The sequence below is a fragment of the Corvus moneduloides genome, chromosome 4 (genome assembly GCF_009650955.1).
Source record: "Corvus moneduloides isolate bCorMon1 chromosome 4, bCorMon1.pri, whole genome shotgun sequence".
Lineage (NCBI taxonomy): Eukaryota > Metazoa > Chordata > Aves > Passeriformes > Corvidae > Corvus > Corvus moneduloides.
The window spans coordinates 14,148,761-14,171,042 of record NC_045479.1 but is presented as its reverse complement, the minus strand read 5'-3'; the positions used below and the strand labels follow the sequence as shown (position 1 = coordinate 14,171,042).

The 22,282-nt window shown below is 41.1% G+C and overlaps 1 protein-coding gene across 2 annotated transcripts in view; it reads left to right on the top strand.

Moving 5' to 3' along the window:
• RASSF8 (Ras association domain family member 8) overlaps positions 1-22,282 on the top strand; it is a 73,316-nt gene that overhangs the window by 15,889 nt on the left and 35,145 nt on the right. Inside the window, exons 1-3 of one of the 2 annotated variants that reach the window (XM_032107624.1) lie at positions 6,029-6,039; positions 8,028-8,033; positions 20,780-20,862. The gene's annotated coding sequence lies outside the window, so the exon portion shown is untranslated. Of the gene's footprint in view, positions 1-6,028; positions 6,040-8,027; positions 8,034-20,779; positions 20,863-22,282 lie in introns of those variants that run through there. The other variant, XM_032107623.1, reaches the window with a different exon arrangement.

Sequence of the window (22,282 nt, the reverse complement as noted above, 5' to 3'; positions counted from 1 at the left end):
CTTGGTTATCTCTGCACAGGGCCTAATAAATATGTACTGATACAAAAGGGATTAAAGCATTTATTTCTTGCATTCACCCTGTTGGGATTGTTTTTTAGGGATGCCATTTCACACTAACATACTTTCCTATTTTCAAATGAAACAGATAAGCAGGCTGATGCTCTTTATCTCAGTTCTTGGAGGTTTAAATACTTACAATTCTTCTGTGAGCTGCTGAAAGTCATAGTCACTTCAGGAATCTCTGACCTTGCAATCCATTTTTCTGTGTGGATTCATCTTAAAAAGAGTGCTGTATGTGACTTTTGGGGGGGTTATTTTTCACTTATATGATGCTGTAAGATGAGCTCGTACATTCTTTAGGACTACTTTATCTTGAATGATAAGGCATGGCATCAAAGTAGTGTGATCATTGTATAAAAATTGGAGACAGCAGCCAAGTTGTGTATGCTTCTGCCTTGATAAATGCCCTAAAGTTTAAAAAAAAAAATCAGGCTTCCAAATCTTTATTTGCTTTTGCTGCTTCTTTTAGTGTTTAACTCTATGAAAGGTGTCAGGCAAACAGGTACAAACTGAATCCTTCCTTCTCTTTGATTTACACCACAAGGTTTGTGGGTAGAATTGCACTTGCTGCATAAGAATCTGAAATTTTGTACTTTTTGGGGGTAGGCCAATATTTGCCATAGAGAGGATATTGCTTTACTTGGTTGCATATTTAAATGCTAGGGAAAATCTTGATTTTCATGGGACTTTTGGGCTTTCTAAAAAGAATGAGTTAGTTTTGGTTCTTTTTAAATTCTGCTTCTTCACATTGGCCTGGACCATTTTTATTTCAGGGATTTTGCCAGCTCTGTTGATGCCATCAGCCACATCCTCAGACTTCTGGAGGTGATGGTCTTAAGAAGGGGCGTTCATTTGAAATCTGTTTGCTGATGTGTGGGTTAGGGCATGGGTTAGGTGTTCACATATCAACTTGAAATGTCCCCTTCAAACATGGTGGAAGAAGTGCAGGAAGCAGAGAAGCCTTGGCAAAGCTTGGAGAAAGCACCACATTAGGGAAGAAGTTGGCAGAGGCACTGAAGTGTCTGAGAGCAGATGGAGTGTTGTCATCAGCTGCAAAATCAATGTAAATACTTCCAGAAAATTACTCTTCCTCTGCTCTTGCCAAACAGAAGGAACAGGAGCCATAAAAACCATTGGCAAATTGTTTTAGCTGCCAGTGAGCACCCTTGCAGTTGGAATCAACAAGTTGGAATTCTCCCTTGCAGCACTGGGCATCCACTGCTGCAGGAGCATTGCATTAGTGGTGATGAAATACACATTATTAAGTTCTTGCCTGAAGATTTGCAGTTGGAAAATCCCACAGTTCTGTTGCTGTGCAGTTCTGTTGGGTCATATCAGCAACAAAAATGAGAGTTTTGTTACTGATTGTGCTGTGTGGCACAGCTTCCCTGTTCTGGGGTGGTTCAGCGTGGGGCTGTAAAGCACTTATTTCATGTGTATTAGCATCACGTAACCGGGAACCCGTCTGTCCTCCCAGATGCACAGTTGTGGGATACTGTCGTGTTTATAAATGTGTCTGGCTGGCTGCTGCTGAATTGATGGCTCTGGTGCCTGGTTTAGAAGGGGCTGGCAACCTCTAAATGAAAATGGGGAGCCACAAGGCAGGGTGAGTTACTGGATCACAAATGTGTGTGGCATTTGTGCCTCTCTTGACCCCTTATTACCCAGGAAAATGAACGTTGGAGTAGAGCATGGAAGATGGAGAGCATTGGGTTTTAAATTCTGAAATCCCTGTTTGTACTGATCCAAATTCCATTTCCATGGAAACTGGAAGTTTAGTACTCTCACTTGTCAACTTCAGCTTCTGGCTGGCTTTGGGGACACTAAAATTGTTCACTTACACTAAACCTTCCAGAACTGAGAGTCATATCAGGATATTAGCATCACATATTTTGTGGAGACTGGGAAATTATAACTGTAATTACTTCATGCATTTATTTTCTGAGAGATGCTTAACTTCAGCTGCTTACAGATCAGAAATCTGAATGCTCAGAGCCTGTGCCGTGTTATCTAATTGTGGAATTGTCATGTGCATAATGTATAAGATCATAGTTTCTGGTGGGGATGGTTTCTTCGTTGCTGGTTTTGCAGGTGCTGAAGCAAGCCCAGTTTATTTAATTAGCTGACTGCAGTAGTGCAGGTGTCCTCCCTTGCTGTGCACACATCATCTGCAGCAACAACCTTACCCCTAAAGACATCATCAATCCACACTCTTTAACAACCCTGGGGCTCATCATGAAGATTTTCTGAGTTCTGGTGCTGCCCTTGCCAGCAAAACAGTTGCCAGGCCAGATCTGCCTGGAGTTTGTGCTGACAGAAGGGCTGTGCCAGGCCTGGCAGGGAAGCAGAGGGAGGCTGAACTTTCTGGGAGAAGCCCTGAAGGAGCTGATGGCTCTTCCTGCCTCTGAGTGGAATGGAATTGATGAGATTGTGGAGCATCTGAAGAATGTACCACTATGTTGTGGAGCTGAGAGCAGAAACCTGCAGTCCCTTGGTCAGTCAGTAAGTGTGGGAAGGTAACTTTTCCGCTCTTGAAGCTTAGCTGGTGAAGTGAAACTCTTTCGAATGATGTAGACGTGCTTTTATCAGTGTTCCACTTTCACTTAGAGCTGCTTTGGAAGCATTATAATCACTGCAACCGCTGTTCAAAAGCAAGTGTTCTTTATGGATTGGCATTTCTGTGTCTTTGATGTGCAAAAACATGCCACAGTATAACAGTATATTGAGTGTGAGGGGAAGCAGCATTATGTTAGAGACTTGTAACCTGAAATTTTTTCACTTTTTTCTTGGTGTAGAGTAGTAGTGTAAAAGTAGTGTAGTAGTGCCTTCGTGGGCTCATACCTCTGTATGTTTGGGTGCCAATCCTGCATGTAGCTTCACTAGAAACACTGATGCCAGTTCAGCTTTCAACAGGTGCATTAAACTTCAAATTCTCTTCTCTGGGTCTTAAAATATTCAGCTGTCAGGGCAGGTGACCTTCTTCCCCATGGGTGTGATATTTGTGAGCACAACTGGCTGTCCTGGACGTGTTTGAACATTGAAGGAGAGAGCTCCTCTCACTTCTTTTGTGCAGTAATAAGCCAGTTTGAAAGAAGATAATCTTTTTCATGGGTAAATAGGACTACTTTTAAAATAATTTTTATTTTAAAAATTAAGCTTTCATCTTTGTAAGTAAGTTACAGCAAGGTGCCATTTTGATTTCGAAAAATGAATGGGGTGGTTCTGAAGCAGTGCCCAAGATCTTGCAAGAGATGTCATCCAAACACTTAAGGAAACATTGTTTACAATTAAGAACTTAGAAGTAATTTTGTGCATTTTTAGGTGTCTTTTATCTGGCAGAAGTATCAGTTTGATCATTAGTGTATTTTTTCCTCTAAAGATCATGAGGTCAGAAAGGTAAGTAGTATCAGGAGTGAAAGGGGAGGATTAGTTTATTGGCACATACTCTTCTGGCATGAGCTGGAATTTTCTGGAGATCCATCTTCCTGCTTGGATTTCTTTAATTCCAGGTGCCTTTTTAGATGCAGTGTGGCAGGCTTGTTTCAGGGGAGGAACATGCAGCATCACAGCCCTGATGGCCTTGCCTGTCTTCAGGTAGAAGGTTCCAGGTTCATTCTAAAATATGGGCAACTCTTTCCTGCTGTGATGGCTGGAATTCAATTGGAATTTGCCAGTATAAACCAGGAGCTGGGAGAAGAGACATGGATTTTTCGTACAGCACAGATACAGGGTTATGAGAGAAACAGCCAGAAATTAGCATAATTAAATAATTCTGCTGCTACCTGTAAGGCCAAAAAATCTTATTTGTTTGTATTAAGAAATTTGCCTTATGTTTGAAAGGTGTTGCCATAATGATAATTTGGCAATGGCTTCTGTTCTCTATTCCAGCAATCAGTAAGTCTAAAAGCTAAAGACAAGTTTTAAACAGGTACATGAGCAAGGTAATAAACCTTTACTTAGGGAAAATATTCCCAAACTACCTGCAGCTAAATGCAGGAGCATCGAGTAATCCAATGGAGCTTCTAATCTTCTTTAAAATGTTACTTGAGGAGGTGCTTTAACATGCAGAAATCCTTTTGTTGTGTTTAAGTGGAGAAATGTGAAAACCTGAGTGAAACTTCAGCACAGCTTCTCTTCCTGTGTCATGGGTGTTATTTAAAGGAGCAACACAGGATATCTGTGTGCCCAGCTGGGCAATTATTCAGCTGCTTGTTTCATGCCTGGTGCTCAGTTCTATAATTACTTGACTTCTCACCACTTACATTGGTCACAGATGTAAAGAAAAAAAAGATAAAAAATCAATAATAATGGAAGAGATGAGTATTAGTGCATGAAAGCCTTGTGTGATAGAAGTGACTGACTCAAAATGCTGTGAGGTTTCATTCTTTTCACAAGTGGGAGTTATCTTATGTCGTTCTCATTGAAAATGAGATGCTGTCCATGCTGTTTAATGCAGTTTGAGCATAACAGATGATGTTTACCAGGGATTTTGTTATCTAGGCTCTCTTCAGTGCATGTAGAAAGCCAAGATGCAGGTACACAACTTCAGAAATACAGAAATGCTGAACTCTTGTCCACCTTCATGTATTTTGTGTGGATAATAGACATAAAAATAATCACATAGAAACAAATAAGTAACAAAATCTGTTTTCTTGTGCCATTAGTCAGTTGTTGATTGCTGCAAGGAGCTCCTTCTCCCACCCAGAATCTTAGAGCTGAGATTCTCATTCACGTCATTCTTGGACACACTTTGCTCACTGATAGTCACTCTCCTTACATTATACTCCTTATTTTTAGAAGGCTTAAGGAGTTATATTGTAATTGAATTACTGTAAAGAGTGTTCTGATCCATTATGTAGCACACACTCAGTCCTGGTCAAGTGGCTTTTAATGGCATTAAAAAATAACCTAATTAGTTTTCAGGATATATATGTTTTCCCCAGGATCATTGTCTAAGAATGGAAAAAACCAGCATGTCATAGTCTTGTGTTGTAACACAGCTGAGTGAAAAGGGAAGCACTCAGGCTGTTCTGGGTCACAGACATTGGGCCATTCTACCCATAAAACGGGTATGGGCTTGTACTTGACTGTAACTGATGTTACTTTGTGTGAGGGCTCACGTACAGTGCTGTGAGCAAAAGCAGACGAAGCCGCCTGTCTTAAACCCCCGGGGACGTTGGTAGCAGCAGATCTGCAGTTACACTGGATTCCAGAAGAAGATGGTGACTTCTAACTCTTGACTTGGAGGAGATGAACAGCTCCCCTTGCTGATGACAGTAATACCTTGGGTTAAAAAACTGGTTTTGCCTTGTGACTTAGCTCTAAGTTTTATATTTCTAGGGTTTATGTAGACCATAAACCATGCTATAAAATTAGCTTTTGGCCTTTCAACTAATATGCATAAGAAGTCAATTCTGAAGTCCTTAGAATAGTAATTATGATTGGTTTATGAGCAAATGTCTTCAACTGATGGATTTCCCCTGCACCCCTTTATGACAGTGTACACTGTGCATAGTTCCACGTTTATTTTAGGCAGTATGTATTTAATTAATGAGGTTGGCTGAACAGAATCAGCCTCTGTGCTCCAAATGATAATTCCTTTTGGAGTCTAAATAGCTATTTGAGATATTGTGTCCTACTTTGATTTTAACATGAAACATTCTTAGAGCTTAACAGTGGTGTCAAGCTGTTGCTTAGTCTGTTATTTTCCTTCATATGGGATATAAAAATGGGATTTTCCCTTCTGTAACTGCATTGTAACTTGCCTTTTGGGGTGTTTGCTATCTGCTTTCACATGGTGCAGCCATGCTGGTTCTGTACTTGGCTATGTATCTGTTGTAGCAATGAATTGGATTGTATGTGGGTTACTTCTTCCTGCTGCAAATGGAGATAAGAGATTGGATCTTGCACAACAACTAACATAGGCTGAATGGTGGTGAACAGATTTTAGGAAGAAGTCTTTCCCTGTGAGCGTGGGGAGTCCTGCCCTGGCACAGGTTGTCCAGAGAAGCTGTGGCTGCCCCTGGATCCCTGGAGGTGTCCAAGGCCAGGTTGAATGGGGCTCTGAGCAACCTGGTCTGGTGGAATGGGTTGGAACAAGATGATTTTTGGGGTCCCTTCCAACTCAAATCACTCTAATTCCTTGATTCAGTGTACCTCAGGCACTCCTCTCATGTTTTTGAGGTTTTCAGGTTGGTTTTGGGTGAGGCTTTTCATAGCTGTGCATTATTGCTGTGACTTTAGAGCACCACCTGTTCTGCTTTATGCTTACGAGGAACTTTCTGAACTCTCCCTTCAGTCTAATTTTTGCTTCTTTCTGGAATAAAAAATGCACGAGAGAGGTTATTTTGCAAATATGCAGCTTTGTTTTGGTGAATGAACTTCCAGTTCTCAATGGTGCAATGAAAGCAATTACTTGCATGGAGAAAAGATGGTTTGGGGTGTGTTTTACCCTTCAGGTTTCCCAGTGGGGCTTCTATCTACACCTCAGACTTCTTCTCTGGCAAAGCCGCTCCTGTGGGCGAGGGCTTTTCTAGGACATAGGGTGCTGCAATATTAAATATTATTACATTTAAATTATATTTTTGTTTCAGTTATGCAATAATATCCAATGTATGAGGCACTCTTACAGTCAAGTGACAGGAGTCTTGCCTTTACTGCATTAGTCAAGTAATGTAAACCAATTTCACTTAATGTTGGGTAGGAAGCAAGCTTGAAATGGAATAACTTCTAAGTTGGATTGCTACCAGCTTGCTATACTGGCAGAAATGAAATAATTATTTGTCTGTTAATGGCAAACTGTCAAGAAAATGCTGATTCTGATTTTAATGCATTTCCAAAACTTATTTATTAAGAATTGCTTAACAGCATATGGAGGTATTAACACTGCGGCTTTGGTGGCTTTGAAGGCTTTACTCCAAAAACTGCTTTTTAATTTTTTTTTTTTTTAATTGTGTTTCCAAGAATGAAACATAAAGAATATGGGGTTTATGTTATATGGTAGGGTTTTTTTATTGTGAATATGATAGCTTGGTGAAATATCTTACCTGTATGTGCTCTTTTTTTATTATAATGAGTTCTTTTGGAGGTGACTGAACCAATGCTTTTGCCCTATCTTATTTCCATCTTAAAAATATTTTGTGTAGCAAAGAAATAATTTCATGGTGATGCCAGGTCACTTTTAATAAAATCTAGTAATGGTTCTCATATGGGGTATTATGTCCTATGCAGAGTATGTGCTTTTCTACATCAAATTAATCTCAAGGGCAACAAGGACAAAAATGACTGGAATAAATAGCAGAGAAATAAGATTTCTATTTTCAAGTAATAAAAAAAAGGAATGTCCTTTCTAAAACGTAACTGAGAAGAATGAACAGTAAGAGTGTCTGGTTGTATTAATGTTGTGGAGTTTGATAATTTTGTTCCTCTGCTACACATCAAATATAGATAACTCTTGTTACTCCTAATCCTCATCACTGCTGGACATGGCTTTAAAAAATTTACCTCCCTCTTCTGAAGATCTGGGCTAATTAAACTTTCATTCATCTCCTGAAACAAAAATGTAATGTTTCACTCTGCTCTTGCCTTCTGCGGAGAAGGTACCATGAGCATCAGTGCATCCAGTGCCTGCAGTGGCACTCCTGGGCTGCCTTGCTGAACACCTGGATTCCCAAAGCCTCTCTCCATCGGTTGCAAAATTGTTCCAGGTTGTATAATGCTTTTTTTGTCCTGTGAACTCCTGCTCTGACCATCAGTGGCTCTTCCATTTTCCTGGTGAGTGAATGCCTAAAGAACAGAGTTTCTGCACTCTGCAAGTACCACCAGCACAGTGGGGCAAGGAGATCCTGAAGCAGCACGTTCTCCACGTGCTGTGTCAAATCTTGTTGAGGTTTGATTCATGGTGTGTCTGTGTTTGGGATTTTTTTTGTCCGTGTGGGTCAGCTATTAGATTTTTCTATCAGTTCTAGCAGGCTGTTACTTGTGGTCGGTAAGGCTTGCTCCTGAAAATGCTGATAAGAGGCTGAGATAAGCAGTGAGTGAGTCACGTATGATTCCTGTGTAGCACAGCAGTGAAAGTCTTGCTTTGTTTCATGTTGGTTTTTCCCCTTATTTTGGAATGCCTCCCGTGAATGTTTAAAAAATCTGATGGAATGCTTTGCCAACCTTTTTGTAGTCCTTTTGCCAGAATTACTAGCTTTCCTGTGATAATTGTGTACATACAGAATTACTTTAAAACTGCTTAGCTGGCCTGTATATTTCCTCTTTTCCTTGGTGCCTCGCAGACCTGGACTAGCAAAAAGAACAAGGAGCTACAGAGTTACTGAAAGAAATTTGGCAAAGGAAAGTAGTACTAACCTAAAACTGTTTGATTTTGGGAGCAAAATAGGTCTTTTTGGTTACGAGTTAGAAGTGCTTCTGCCCAGCAGTATTACCCCATTGCTCTGTGTTTTCTTTAGCACAGAGCATCCACGGGGAAAGTCAAGATTAGGCCCTCGTAACCAGTTTGTAGAACATTGTTTTGTTTATAGAACTCCAGAAACTACCTAATTAGCAGTAGTTAAATTAAACTCCGGTATTGGAAATACAGAGGTCTCAACACACGGGGTTGGTGCTGTGGCAGAGAGCCACCTTTCATTCTACAGTATAGAATTATTTAGTTGTAATCGATCAGGTGAAAAATGAATTATTTTTTGTGCTTCTGTCAGCAAAGAGAATTCTCAGTCACTGCAGCTGAATTTAATATTGTGTGCAACTGGTATATTATGTTATAAAGAGACCTGTAGGTTGATACTTTTTTATGAAGCTGAATAAAATTTTCATTGCTATAGATGTGTCTCTTCCAGCTGAAGAGATTGCCTGAACTCGGACATTGTCCAGTGATTATAAACAGCAATGTCTAGTAAAAATGTTTGAATGTCGCTTTTAACTCAGAAAATTAAGATGTTGTTAATGTACTGAGAAGTGGCCCATTTTCTCACCATGAAGTGGGATTTTCACTTAATATTTGGCTAATCTTAGAAACTATGTAGACATCTCCTAAAGCTTTTGATAGTTTTAATGCATAGCCATGCTAAGTCAACTGAGTTGGTGTGTTCTTAACGTAATACTTAAGGATTAATATTAATAACTGAGTGTTCTTTTGTTGTTTGTTTTTTTTTTTTTTTTTTTTCACAGAGCATTAATTTAAAGAGTAAGCTGTGCAGATTGCACTTGGTGGTGCAACAAGAAAGCACACAATAGAAGGAAAACAAATGCAGACCTTCGGGGGATATTTGTATTTCTGCCCAGTGGAATTTTGGGTGCCTATATGGCATTTCCATAAGGAAATATTTCCCTGCTTAAGGGCATCATTGAGGCACTTTGGGGTAATTACTGGTTTGTGCTGGTTTCTTTGGAAGTGGAATTGTCTTGTGTCCTTGTGGGAATTAGCAAAGGGATGAATGAACCAGGCAAATTCATGGTCTGTATGTGTCTTGAGTAAATAGAGAAAGCTTAGTGTGGATTTTCCTGTTTAGCTCCCAGCTATCCTATCATGGGGTGAGTACTCCCAAGACCTGAGCTTTTTGTTCAGGTGGTGTCATCACTTGGAATCTTCTGAGCCTTTCATTAAGTGGTATGAAACATAAAGGAGAAAAATAGATGTTTTCCTTCAATAATTTTCAGAGAGGTAGTGCTGTCCTGCAGGTCTCTGATGGAGTTTGGTCACTATGCAAGTCTTGCGCTCACAGTTTGGTTGTTTCTGTGTCTCAGCTGTCTGGTGTTGTTGTGTACCCACCTGCTGTTTGGATGCAGTAGCAAGGGAGTATTTTTAAATGAGTTGGCATTAGACTTTTTATAGAAACAAGCTGTGCATCTCTTATCCTCCAGAAGCCTTTTAACATTGTTAGTCTTTGTCATTTTCAAAGAAGGTTAAAACATCCTCTTCAGCCTCTTTTGTCTGTTACATTTGTAGTTTCAAAAGCTGTTTCATTGATTGAGTGTTAGTTTTGGATGATATTTACACTTTGCTATTGACTGTTTTGTAAGTTTCATGTATAGGTGGATTCCATTTGCCCCCAGGAAAGAAGCTATCCTAATTAAGGCTTTAATTACTTGTTTCTTGGTTTTCATTGAAATTCTGGAAATCGAAAGTGTGAGATATCAGAATTGGTGCAATTTGGATGGGAGCCGAGTCAGTGTTAACTAAAATCGTCTCCAAATCCCAGCACAGGAAGGACAGGGAGCTGCTGGAGCCAGTCCAGAGCAGGGACACCAAGGGGAGCAGAGGGATGGAGCAGCTCTGCTGGGAGGAAAGGCTGAGGGAACTGGGATTGTTCAGCCTGGAGAAGGGAAGGCTTTGGGGTGACCTCACTGTGGCCTTGCAGTGCCTGAAGGGAGCCCACAGGAAAGATGGAGAGAGACTCTTGGCAAGGGCCTGGAGTGACAGGACAAGGGGCAATGGCTTCACACTGACAGAGAGCAGGTTTAGATTGGATATGAGGAGAAATTCTTCCCTGTGAGGCCCTGGCACAGGTTGCCCAGAGAAGCTGTGGCTGCCCCATCCCTGGCAGTGTCCAAGGCCAGGTTGGATGGGGCTTGGAGCAGCCTGGGACAGTGGCAGGTGTCCCTGCCCATGGCAGGGGCCTGGGATGGGATGATCTTTGAGGTCCTTTCCATTCCAGGCCATTCTGTGATACCGTGAATTAGATTTGTAATGCCTTGTAAAAAATGTTTGCAGTTTTGCAAACAACTAATTTGGGGAGGAAGGGAAGGGAATTTATAAAGTTGTGTCTAGATGTAATTGAAAGAAGAGCTTTGATAAAAACACATGAAAGAATGGCAAAGTCATCAAAAGAACCAGGCTTACTGTTGTGTATCAGCAGAAAAGGACAGCCTGTTTTTTGGCCACTTGGCTTCAGGTCTTCCTTGACTGAGCAGGACTCTGAAAGGTACCAGTACATCTTTACAACATGTTGGTCTCATGTGTTTGCTGCTTTTTGGCTTTGAACTGCACAAGTTTGGACCTCCCACATGTTATTACAGTGCATGGGACCTTTTCAAAGGGAATTTGGCAGGTTTGCTGGCCAGTGCTCTAAATCAAGAGAGAGACAGTTCCACAGAAGTCTGAAAGCAGCCTAACAGACACAATGGGCTTTATTGCTGCTTTTCTCTATCTTGATTCTTTTCCTGTTTGTTCTGCTAATGGCAGCAGGATCTCAAATCCTCCTTTTGAACTCTGAAGAAATCTTCCCATTTCCTCTGGCTTATGTTGAGCACTTAATTTTAGGTAATGAGTTTGATGGTCCCCTACCAAAACCAACCAACCAACAAAAAGTAGATAAGTAACTGGTTGTTCAGCTGTAAGGAAAGGTCTTTGAGTAAAAGTGTTGACTTCTTCCTTGGCCTGACTCTGGGGCTAATGTGAGGACTTCATTAGTCAGTTAGCAAAATTTTAAAAAGAAAGGATTTCCTGCTTTGAAGATCTTGTGAAGAAAAAGCTTTAGGGATATGAAGCTTTTCTCTCTTTCCACTGTTCCAGTGCTTGGAGAGTCTGGTAGTCATAGAATCACAGACTGGTTTGGGTTGGAAGGGACGTTAAAGATGATCATGTTCCAAACCCCCTGCCATGGGCAGGGATGCCACTAAGCTTTATTACGTTTATTTTCACTTTGGTATACAACAGATTTTTTTAACCAACCCATTATCTTCTTTGTTGTGACAAACCTCTTTGTGGTTATTTTCCCTTTTTTATGTGACCTAGTAGACTTGAGCAGTTATCTATAAAAGTAGCTTTTCCCTGTCTCCTATCCCATACCTTGCATCTCACCCCCAAAAATGTACCTTTTTCAGAGAATTCAAGTACTGACTGGTAGGGGTCATATTTGTATAAGAAAACTTGGTTTTAATGTTCCCATTAAAATCTATTATTTACATTTAGCAACCACAGTGGTTTGAGATGTGAGGAGGTGGATTTAATAGTGACAGCACCAGCCTGTGCCATAAGCTGAACTGTAGAACTGGACAGCGAAGTGTTGCTTTCTTCTTGTTATTAGTGACCTTTCAGGTGTTGTGTTGCCAGTGACAAAAATTAAGTTTGTCTACTACAAAAGCAAAAACTTGCTATTTACCTTTATACTATCAAATAAATAAATAAATTTCAAAGACTTTAATGGCATAAATTTAATTTCCTGGTAGCTGGCATTTAGTTGGCCCTTGTATCTCCCAGGTGCTGATTAACTATGAGTATGTGTCCAACTAGAGATTGTAATTAGTTGTGCCTTGACCACTTTCTGCCGGGTTTTTCCTTGATTTGACTTGAGTTGAAGTCTCAAGAGAGACAAATGCTGTGACTTTACTTCCTGCTGTATGGGAAGGAGGCAGTGGATTGCAATAGAGAAATTAACTTTTCTCTCTCTCACATTTGCCTTACACTTGCACCTGTGTGAGGTCCAAGCGTACTTGGAATTTGTTGTGCAGAGGGTTGATTAAATTTCCTTGGACAGAGTGCAGTAAATCCAGCAAAAATCAGCTCCGTGTTTGTCTTCCATTGACTCATGGGTAATTGCAAGGAAAGAAAAAGGAAGTTTGGCATCTCTTGACTACAAAATGAAGTGGGAGATTAAAGCTCCACATGAAAAGAAATCTGTGATTATATAATAGCAGTAGCTGCTGTAAGATGTTTATTTCTTTGGTTAGTAACTAAGAAATGGTGTATTATAATCCCAATAATACTTCCTCACAAACTCTGTGAGGGGAACACAATGGCACAGGACAGGGATGTTGGATGAAGGACTGATGGAGGGTACTCATCTTCCCCAAGGACAAATGCTTGTGGAGGAAGCTGGAAACTTGCAAGCTTTCAGGCCTGGCTTTGCTCTCTGCAGGTGCCATCTGTGACTGTTTTTTACAGCCATGAAACACGTAGCAGCTGCACGCTTCAGTATTTTACCTCTTATTAGCCAGTGTGTGCTTTCAGTTAAAGACGTTTGAAATTCATTAGATGGAAGCTATTTGCAGACACAAGTTACCCAGAAGAAATTATTGCTTAACAGACTTACTGTATTATTCTTATACTGAAATTGAGTTCCTTTGAGGGCGTTTCAACGTATACAAAAAAACTACATGTTGTTGTCCACATTCCCATTTTTTACATACATGAGTGAAGTTTTTATCAAGACATCATCTCAAATAAAGATCTCTTAATGGATTAATGATAATATGGGGTCTCTTTGGCCCTTGAGCATTTTAACTTTGCCTTATGTACAAAGGCAGAACCAAGAGGTGGGCTTTTGATGGCTCTCACGATTGAAAGTGGTTCATCTTGGTGATGTCCTTTCCTTGTGGATGAACACTGGTGTGGCCGGGGAGGAATTCACTGGCTCCTTTTATCCTCTCAGCAGTGTGGTTTCATTGGCTTGTTCATATTGCTGGACTCTTCGTGAGTTTCTGGCTCTTAAAAAAGTGGATTTGATTCCTGACCCAGTTCCCTCAGAAGTGAAGGGTGCCATGTGGGCCAGGCAGGGAGAATGGTACAGTTCAGAATTCTGCTTTCAAGTGTCAGTGGAGCTGTGTGCTTTGGAAACGGGAAAAAGATGTGTTTATGGAATCAAATGGAAGGCTGCAGCAGTGCACTGCTTGCAAGGTGGCAATCACAAAAGAGAGCACTGCAGGCCTTTGGAACAGGGGCTGGATTTCTCTGTCACCTGCCAGGTTTTGCTGCTGCTGAGAGCACTGTCTTAAGTGCTTTGCTTTGTCCTGTGCAATTCTAAGAAGTCTGGAATCAGGGGGTTATTAGCAGTGGCTTATGACTTCTTGCCAAGAAAAGAGTAACTGTAGTTAACCTTTAAGCCCTATGTAAAATGACTGGTTTGGGTGAGAGCTGTCTTGTATTGAAAGGGTTATTTGGAAATTCAGAGCGATGTTGAATGTTCTGCTGGTGTTACAGACGAAACTGACTTGACACTGAATATTTTTGCTGGCTTGGGTTAATCCTAAACTGAACCAATTTGAATTTACAAATAATCTGCAGTGACTGTTTTATTCTGATTAATTATTTTACGTTCCTGATGTGGGCTCTGCAAGCTAACCTACCTTGGTGCTCATAGAAAACCAGCCTAAATCATCACACAAAGGAATGCTGTGTAAACAACCCAGGGAAGCAAAGATAGCAGCAGTCTTCCATTATTTTCAGAAATAGAACAGGCTCTCAAGAATTGCCTATAAATTGCTATGACGTGGAAATGGAAATTGTCTGGCAGTGCCTAGAAAGTGGAGCACTGTTTACTCAAGAATTGTAATATCAACTGTGGGTGGACTGGAGGGGCCGTTGGGTTCTGGCTGCACTGCAGTCACAGGCTGCATGGTGAACCACTGCTTTGCCACCAGTGTGGTCATTCTGCTGGCAGGGACACCTGCTCACTTGTAGAGGAAACATAAAATCCTTGAGTAGCTTGGGTTGGAAAGGACTTTAAAGCTTGTCCCATTCCAGCCCCCTGCCATGGGTAGGGCCACCTTCCACTATCCCAGCTTGCTCAGAGCCCCATCCAGCCTGGCTTTGGATGCTTCCAGGGATTGGAGCAGCCACAACTTCCCTGGGAAGGGAGATTTGGGTTTATTTTTCATTAGTTCTACATGGTTTTAAATACACAAGTGGAAATAAACCAGAATCTTACTCCATTATTTTTTTTCAGTCAAGTAGACTTATCCTCAAGGAAAGAAAAGAAAGCAAATGCCACATCATTGTACTTCTGTTATTAGGTGCTACCCCTTCTATGTTGCCTAAATACCTGGATGACTTGCCCAACTGTACCTTTTCGGAGATGTGCATGCTTAATGATGTCATGTTTTAACTTGAATCGTTCCTTTAAAATGCCTTCCTGTAGTTCTAACCGCTAGGATTAATAACAGGAGCTACCCTCCAACCCAAACAGGTCAGTGGGTATGTGAATACACAGGCCAATCCTGATTTCTGCTAAGGGCTGCTTGCCTGTATTATTCAGTCTCTTGCTCTTTTTCTTTAAATATGCTTTCTCATACATGCTTTTCTGAGAACCAGTGCAAAATACTTAGTCATAGGTAGGCATGGCAAAGTTTGCTGTGTTTAAAGCATTAGCAGTCAAGTGTGGAATGGTGCAGGTAAGGCAGGAATGTAACGTGAGGGAGCTGCTCTCTTTAAATCTACAGGGCAGACTTGGGTTGACTGAGAGTGAAAAAGAAGAAATTTTCAACAACAGAGCAAATTCTTGCCATGACTTTCTGTGTTGTTCTCTTGGATAATTACCTTGTGAAGTGAGCCTGACTGTGTGGAACCACAGTGGTGTGGCCAAGTCAGTGTTTTGGGAGGGAATCCTCTGATCAGCAGCTTGTTTGGAACCATTGTGCTTCCAGGGCTGCTGAAGGAAGCAGAGGAAGGCATTCCTCCTGTCAGTGAGTGTGACACCTCAGTGCCTCCTGTGTTGAAAAAACAAAGTCTTCTTGCTGACAAGGAGAAGAGAACTCCTGGTTTCTGTGCAATTCCCCCAGTGTTTTCCAGGTGCAGCCTTGGGGATGAGGGAGTAGAGTAGGACGTGCAGGTGAGCCTGTGGGTGAGCTGTGATGGTTCTCTGCTGCATCAGCCACCCCCTTTTCATCCTGGAGCAGTGGTTCCATGGGCTTTAATCACAGGGGTTGCAAAATAAAGTGTTAGTTTGGAGGAAGAGAAAGCAGTGTGCTCTACCTGTGAGTATTCTGCTCTGATGTCCTCTGAGCTCATGTGCTGGAGCTCTCTTGGCTATGTCGTTTAAACAAAAGGAAAATAAATTACTTCAAGTGTTTTTCCTTCTTCCTTCTCTTTTCACAACAACTGGAACTCTAAAGGCTTAGAAATGTATTAAATTAATTCAAGCCTCTTGTTCCTGGAAAGCAAATGCCCTTCACGTACTTTCAAGGAGAAAAATGACAGGAAGAACTCTGGAGATCTCAGTCAAGACTTTTTTTCTTTTACATCAAGCTGCTTCATAATTTTAATTTTACTCTTCTTGGTTTATGTGTCAACATGGTTTTTTTTGTAGCACTTGCTTTTCAACACCGTGGTAGATCTTAAAGATCTAGGATACATTGTTGGGAGCAAATAAGGAGTAGTTTAGGGTTGAATTTGAAGACAAGCATTTTTTTTTTCCTCTTCCTGAGAAGAGCTAAATAGCAGTAACAACGAAGCTTCTTTTCTGGGATGTAAGTGGTGTTGCTCCTGCTAAGGCAGGGTATGGGAATTGAAAGTGCAGTGAAGTTTGGGCTGGACAAGTCCTCTCTCAATTCTATTTGAGGTGTTGGGTTGCTCAGGGAAGAGCGGGAATAAGTTTTTTGGATCTTGTTGTGACTGGCCACCTTCGACAGTCAAGTGAGGACACGAACAAGTGACTGCAGTCAGTGAAGACTTGAAGAGCTTGATGCTCTTTGTATTTTCCTCCTAATGTGTCTTGCTTCCAGTTTGGATCAGTTTTGTCCCCATAGGTAAGAGCAGTAGCCAAAGCAGGGTGATACAGATCCTGTTAATTTGGGAGCTCATGCTGTTTATCAATAGGGTCAGAAAGGGCAGAAGAGTGAGCTGGCAGGAGGGAGAAGTGCCTTCTCCTCCCCACTGGTGTGCCCCTAAATTTTCTTGTCAGCATTTCCTGTATTCTGTTTTCACACCTGATGTGAAGACACCATGTCGCACCTGCAGACCTTCATACCCCAGGCTTGTAAATGAGACTCCAAGCCAAGATGCTGCCTGCACTGACTGACTTGTGACAGGCAAGCTCTCCTCTTACTTAGAAGCCAAACACCAGTCCCAGGTTTATTTTTATGTAGGTTATTATGTAGCTGCTGAAGGATGACTTCTGATTACCAGTGATGAGAAGATAATTGGGACCATCTGCCCCAGATGTGGTAAAAGGCCTCCCTAGCTGGCAGCACCTGATCCTCCTCACCACTCTGTCCAAAACAATCATACCTTTCATTGCTACCTCAAGGCATCCACAAATCCATCTGTACTTTGGATATGATGTTGTATCTTACCAGCCTGTGGCCTCGAGGCTAATAATTTATGGTGGTGTGGGCTCCAAGTGATATCTGCAGTCTTTCAGAGTTGTCATTGCCTTGATAGGAACAGAAGCTAACATCTTGTATCTCCCATTACCCACAAGAACTGACTGAAATGTTCTGACCTTGTTAAAATTACAGCTGTGTCTCCTTGGAGATAATGACTCAAACTTTCTAAGCTGTTCTTTCCGTATTTTTTTTCTCCTTTGTGGCTAATTGTTACTTAATTCAACCAAGACAGAAAGGGATGTAATTTTAAAGATTTCCTGCTTTTAATCAAGAATGCTGCTTTCCTGTGTTTAAAAAAAACCCCGAACACCAACCCATCTCCAAAAAAACCTACTCCAAGTTTTGAAAAGTGAACTTCATACCTTTTTTTAATGTTCTTTCTCTGTAAGGTCTTTGTCAGTGTCCTAAACTGCTTTGTGTTTCCTGAACTTCATTTAAACACAGGGTTGCTTTGGCTCATGTGAATTGAGGAACAGTTTTGATCATCCAGTAAGCTATAGACCACCTGTGAAGAAAATAAAACATGTTTTAAGGTAAAAAGATTGGCATGGTAACCAATCTTGTTTTCCTTCCATGTGAGTGGAAGGGTCAGAGTTGCTTTAGAAATGTGTGACTGAAAGAGACCAACTGAGTTGGAAAGTAATTTCTTGTTCTTCCCAATCCTCCTCCTGCACTGCTGACTATTGACTAATAAAAGTTTAGTCAAAGAAGTTTTGGAAGAAGCCTCTGTGGGAACAGGATCATCAAAACAGGTAGTTGGCATTTCCAGCAGTCCCTCAAGTGTATGTTTAGTTTGGTGAAAGAGTGAGCCTGGTTAGGTTCAGAGAAGTGTGAGGTCTTTCCACCTGCAGGAAAGGGAGTTTCCCACCTACAAGAGGTAGAAATCTTGCTGCTCTCTGTGTTTCCTCCTTCCCACTGAGTCCCCTTCATGTGCAGTGTGTATTTCCTCCTGATGTGAGATGTGCATCATCACCAGCATGATTTTACCAGTGTGGAGGTGCCAAAACAGATGGATTGTGTAGCAGGTTGGTCATCTTTTTTCACCTGATGAAAAATGAAAGCTGGCCTCTGGGAAAGTCCTTTTTTGTGGCATCTCTTAAAAGAAACTCTTCCTTAGAGCTACTTGTGGCATTTGCATGTGTGCATCTCCTCATAGTCTTGTTGAATTGACTTTTAATGTCTCTCTTATTTTACCTACTTCTGTTAATTATATTTTCTTTGTAATTTTGTTATTTTGTTTTTTGAGACAGTATGCCAGCAAACCTAGGCAGCAATTTATGCTGTATTCCTGCTGAGATTCAATTAGGCTGGACTCCTTTCTTGCTGGTTTGACTGACTTCTCTCTATTCTTGTATCTCTTTGCATTTTGTGTGAGCATCTCCTTCTACAAGTACGAACTGGAACTGGGGCTGCAGTGGGAGAACAAAGGCCACTTTAGTATTTTCTTTGGGACTTTCATAAACTAAAATACATAAAACATCTCCATTAAAATGTCTGGATTGATGAAGGGAAGGGGGGAAAAAAAAGCCTTTTCCTCCAGCAGTGGCTTGATTAATGGATTTATTGTTTGTACAGATTTTGTCAGGAAGCCATATGGCTTGAGGAAAACAAAGAGGAAGTGGCTGATGTTGGGAATCTGATTTAATAGGGGTCCCTAAGGACAGAATGTGGCTCTTATCCTTACTCCTTCCCACTCAGTTTGCAGAGTGGTCTGAGAAGAGCTTTAGGGCTTCAGTAGAGCTGCAGATAATGTGGCTCTGTTGGAGTGGAAGTGTTGGTCCCTGTTGCTGGAGCAGCATCATGGCCCCTCCATTCTCAGGTTCAGAATCCACTATTCTTTGGCTTTTGTATAAAATGTCCTGGGGTAATTAACAAACAACAGTAACTGAAATGTGTACTACTTGTATATTGGCAGTTGATTGGTTTGCAGTAGATGAAAACAACTTTTAGCCTCTGAAAGCTCCGCTTTCATAGTTTGGGGTGAGATGATTCTCTCTCTCTTCTCTATCTCTCCCTCCCCCAGCAAAATTCAAGCATCTGTGCCTCTGGATTAATTAACTCACCGTCTGTATCCTAAAACCGGATTTATTTTCCTAATCTAACATGTGTAAATGGGGATTGATTAGTAACTGGGGCTCAAGCACTGGTGATTTAACCTGATGTGGTGGGCTAGATAAATGTTGTGCATTTTCTATGACTGTTTGACCCTACTTAGGACTATGTGGTGAATAAACCTGAGTAGAGACCTTAAAGCAATGTTCTATAATGGAGCTGCAATCAAATACATTATGGAGATTCAACAAGTATATCTTCCTTCTGTTAAATTACAGCTTCTCAGCTGAGAGCCATAAACTCACCAAAAACTATTCTGTTCATTTCTGAGCTGAAGTAAAAGGCTCACGTGAACCATTAGTAAATGTTAGCGGTTCTGCAGAGTGGAAAGCACAAAACATCACAAAAACATATTCCGGTAACCCAGGAATTTAATTAATATTGGTTTGTGAATGAAAGCTACGTATTCAGTCAGTCATGGTGAAAATGATTTGATACGTGCCTGAGACTTGTGGAGCTCCTTAATGTCCTGTTGTGGAAGTTTGGGCTATGATGAGAGAAGCAATTACTCTTACAGGGCTTTGATGCTTTGTGTGCACGGTCTAGTATTTTACAGACCTCCCCTCTTTCCAGATCTTGAAGAGGTTTTTGTTGTTTTCTGAACTCTTAAGATGTTCTTATGCTGGAGTTGGTATGTATTACATCTTTCCATCAGACAGATATTAGGAGACAAACATTTTGTCTGGACGAAATTCAGTGTCTGACAACAGTGGCAGAGGAGATGCTGAAATACCAGTGGGAAATTTTTCTGATTTACAGCTGTTTTTCCATGCCGCACTTTATCTAAAGTTCCCATGTAGAGTTACACATAACAGATATGTTCCCTTAAAATATTATTCAGAAAATCTTTGGTCATGAAGGTTTAAAAATAACCACATCTCACACGTTCTCCTTGGCTATGCCATAATATTAGGCAACATCTGTCAGTCTGTCACAATGATGCTGTTAAACGTTGTTGTTGTAAGCATCCCTTCCAAGCTGATTATTAGTCATAATCAGCAGTTTGGGATTTGTTACCTTTTGCCCAGTTTATTTGGCTATTTGTGCATGCATTGCTCGTGATTCACTACTGCAAGGGAGTCAGGGTGTGCAGCTCCAGAGCACTTGGAGGGTTATACATCTGGAACAGCTCCAGTTTGAGGATTATTTTCCTTAAAAAGAAAATTGGGAAAGAAGATTATTTCACAATCTCCTATATTTACAATTTAGCAGTGGTAGATGCTTGTGACTACCTAATACAGTGCTTAGGGTTTTTTGTTTTGTTTTTTTTTCTAATGTTCTAGAAAGCTGTTGAAATGTTGTTTACCACAGTTATTTATAGCGGGAACATGTCACACCAGGTATAAGAAGCAGCAAATTAAGAGCAGTATTCCACATTTCTTTTGAACTAACTTTTCAAAAATAAAATATTGCTTGTGTGTACCAGGCTGTTGTAGATCTATAGGTGCCAGGTGAACACTGTGGTTTTCCAAAACATTAAAGGAAGGAGGGGCAATAGAACTTCATCCTCAAGAAGGTTGTTTTACTAATATATAACAATATTTCTCTTTTTTCCTTCTAGGAACTGCCCTTGTCAGCAGAGTGGACACTGATGCCTGGAGTAGCAGATTGTGCATAAGCAGACATCTCTGTCTTCATCTGCAGGTAAGAAGCTAGCAAAAAACCCTCCAAGTAAGAGTTTCCCTTCTGTCTCCGGAAAGTACCTGCATGTAAAGCATTCTGAAAACTCTGAAGCTTAAAGAATCACAGAGTGGCTTGGGTTGGAAGCGACCTTAAAGATCATCTCCTTCCACCCCCTGCCATGAGCAGGGACACCTTCCACTATCCCAGGTTGCTCAGAGCCCTGTCTAACCTGGCCCTGAACACTTCCAGGGATGGGGCAACTTCATAAGTTCATCACTACCCCTTTCCTCCTGAGATGAGAAATGTGAGCAAGATCCCAGTTCCCCTGCTCTGTGCAACATGTTTTCTCTAAACAGCTGTGTTCTGGGCAGACCTGCCCTGGCCCTGCTGCGCTTCTCTCTCCTATGATGGTGTGATCTCCATGGATATGCACCTTCCTGCTGTATAAGAGGGAGGCCCACAGCTAACCTGTCACTGGGGAGTGTGGAATGAGAGGAGACTTCTGTCCTTGGCTCCTCTGCTTGTCAGATGATCCTGGGCAGCAGATCTTCACTTGAGAAAGAATTTCTTTGCTGAAAGGCTTGTCAAGCATTGGAATGGGCTGCACAGGAAGGAGGAGTCACCATCCTTGGAGGTGTTCAAGAAACAAGTCCGGTTTAGGTGACAAGGTTGTGTTTGGTCAAAGGTCAGGCTCCGTGATATTGGAGGTCTTTTCCAACCTTAATGAATCTGTGATTCGCTGTAAGGAGTTGTCCCCAGCTTGACCACTCAGACATTGCCAAAAGTCAAAAAAAGTTGTCAGGAGAAGTAAACAGTAGCAGGTAGTGTTTTTCCTGACAACATGATGAATCCTTGATACAAGAAAAATATCAGAACTTAGACTAAAATACATACTTTCAGATTATGCATTGGTTTATTTTTCATATTGGTTTGATTTTTTTGAGTCCCGTATTTTATGATATAGATGAGGTTGGTGAAGCAAGTGAGAAAAACTGAGAATGCAGCTTCTTCTCTGGCTTGTCACCATTTACAGGCCTTGTTTAAAGCTGATTTGCCTTTTGTGTACACATCAGCTTTTCAGTGATAGACTTCCATACCAGTCACGGCACCTTTCTAATTTCTGTGTATATTGCCCTTCTACAACTCCTTCTATTGCAAATGCAGTATTTATAGCAGTATTCTGTTGATAAATAAATGAAAATGCTTCATTCATTTGCCACAATGACAGTTTGTCTCATGTTCTGTGTATCAGAGGTACAGACAAAGATAAAGGTACAAGAGCTTTATCTTACTACAGGAAAAGCTGAAGCAAAGCAGCATTGAATGGATACTTTCATTATCCTTAATATACTGTATAGAACTAGTAGAAATATCAGCGCACATATATAAAATGTGCTCTGTATGGTGAAGAGGAGTTTTGCTGAAGGGTGGTATGTGTGTG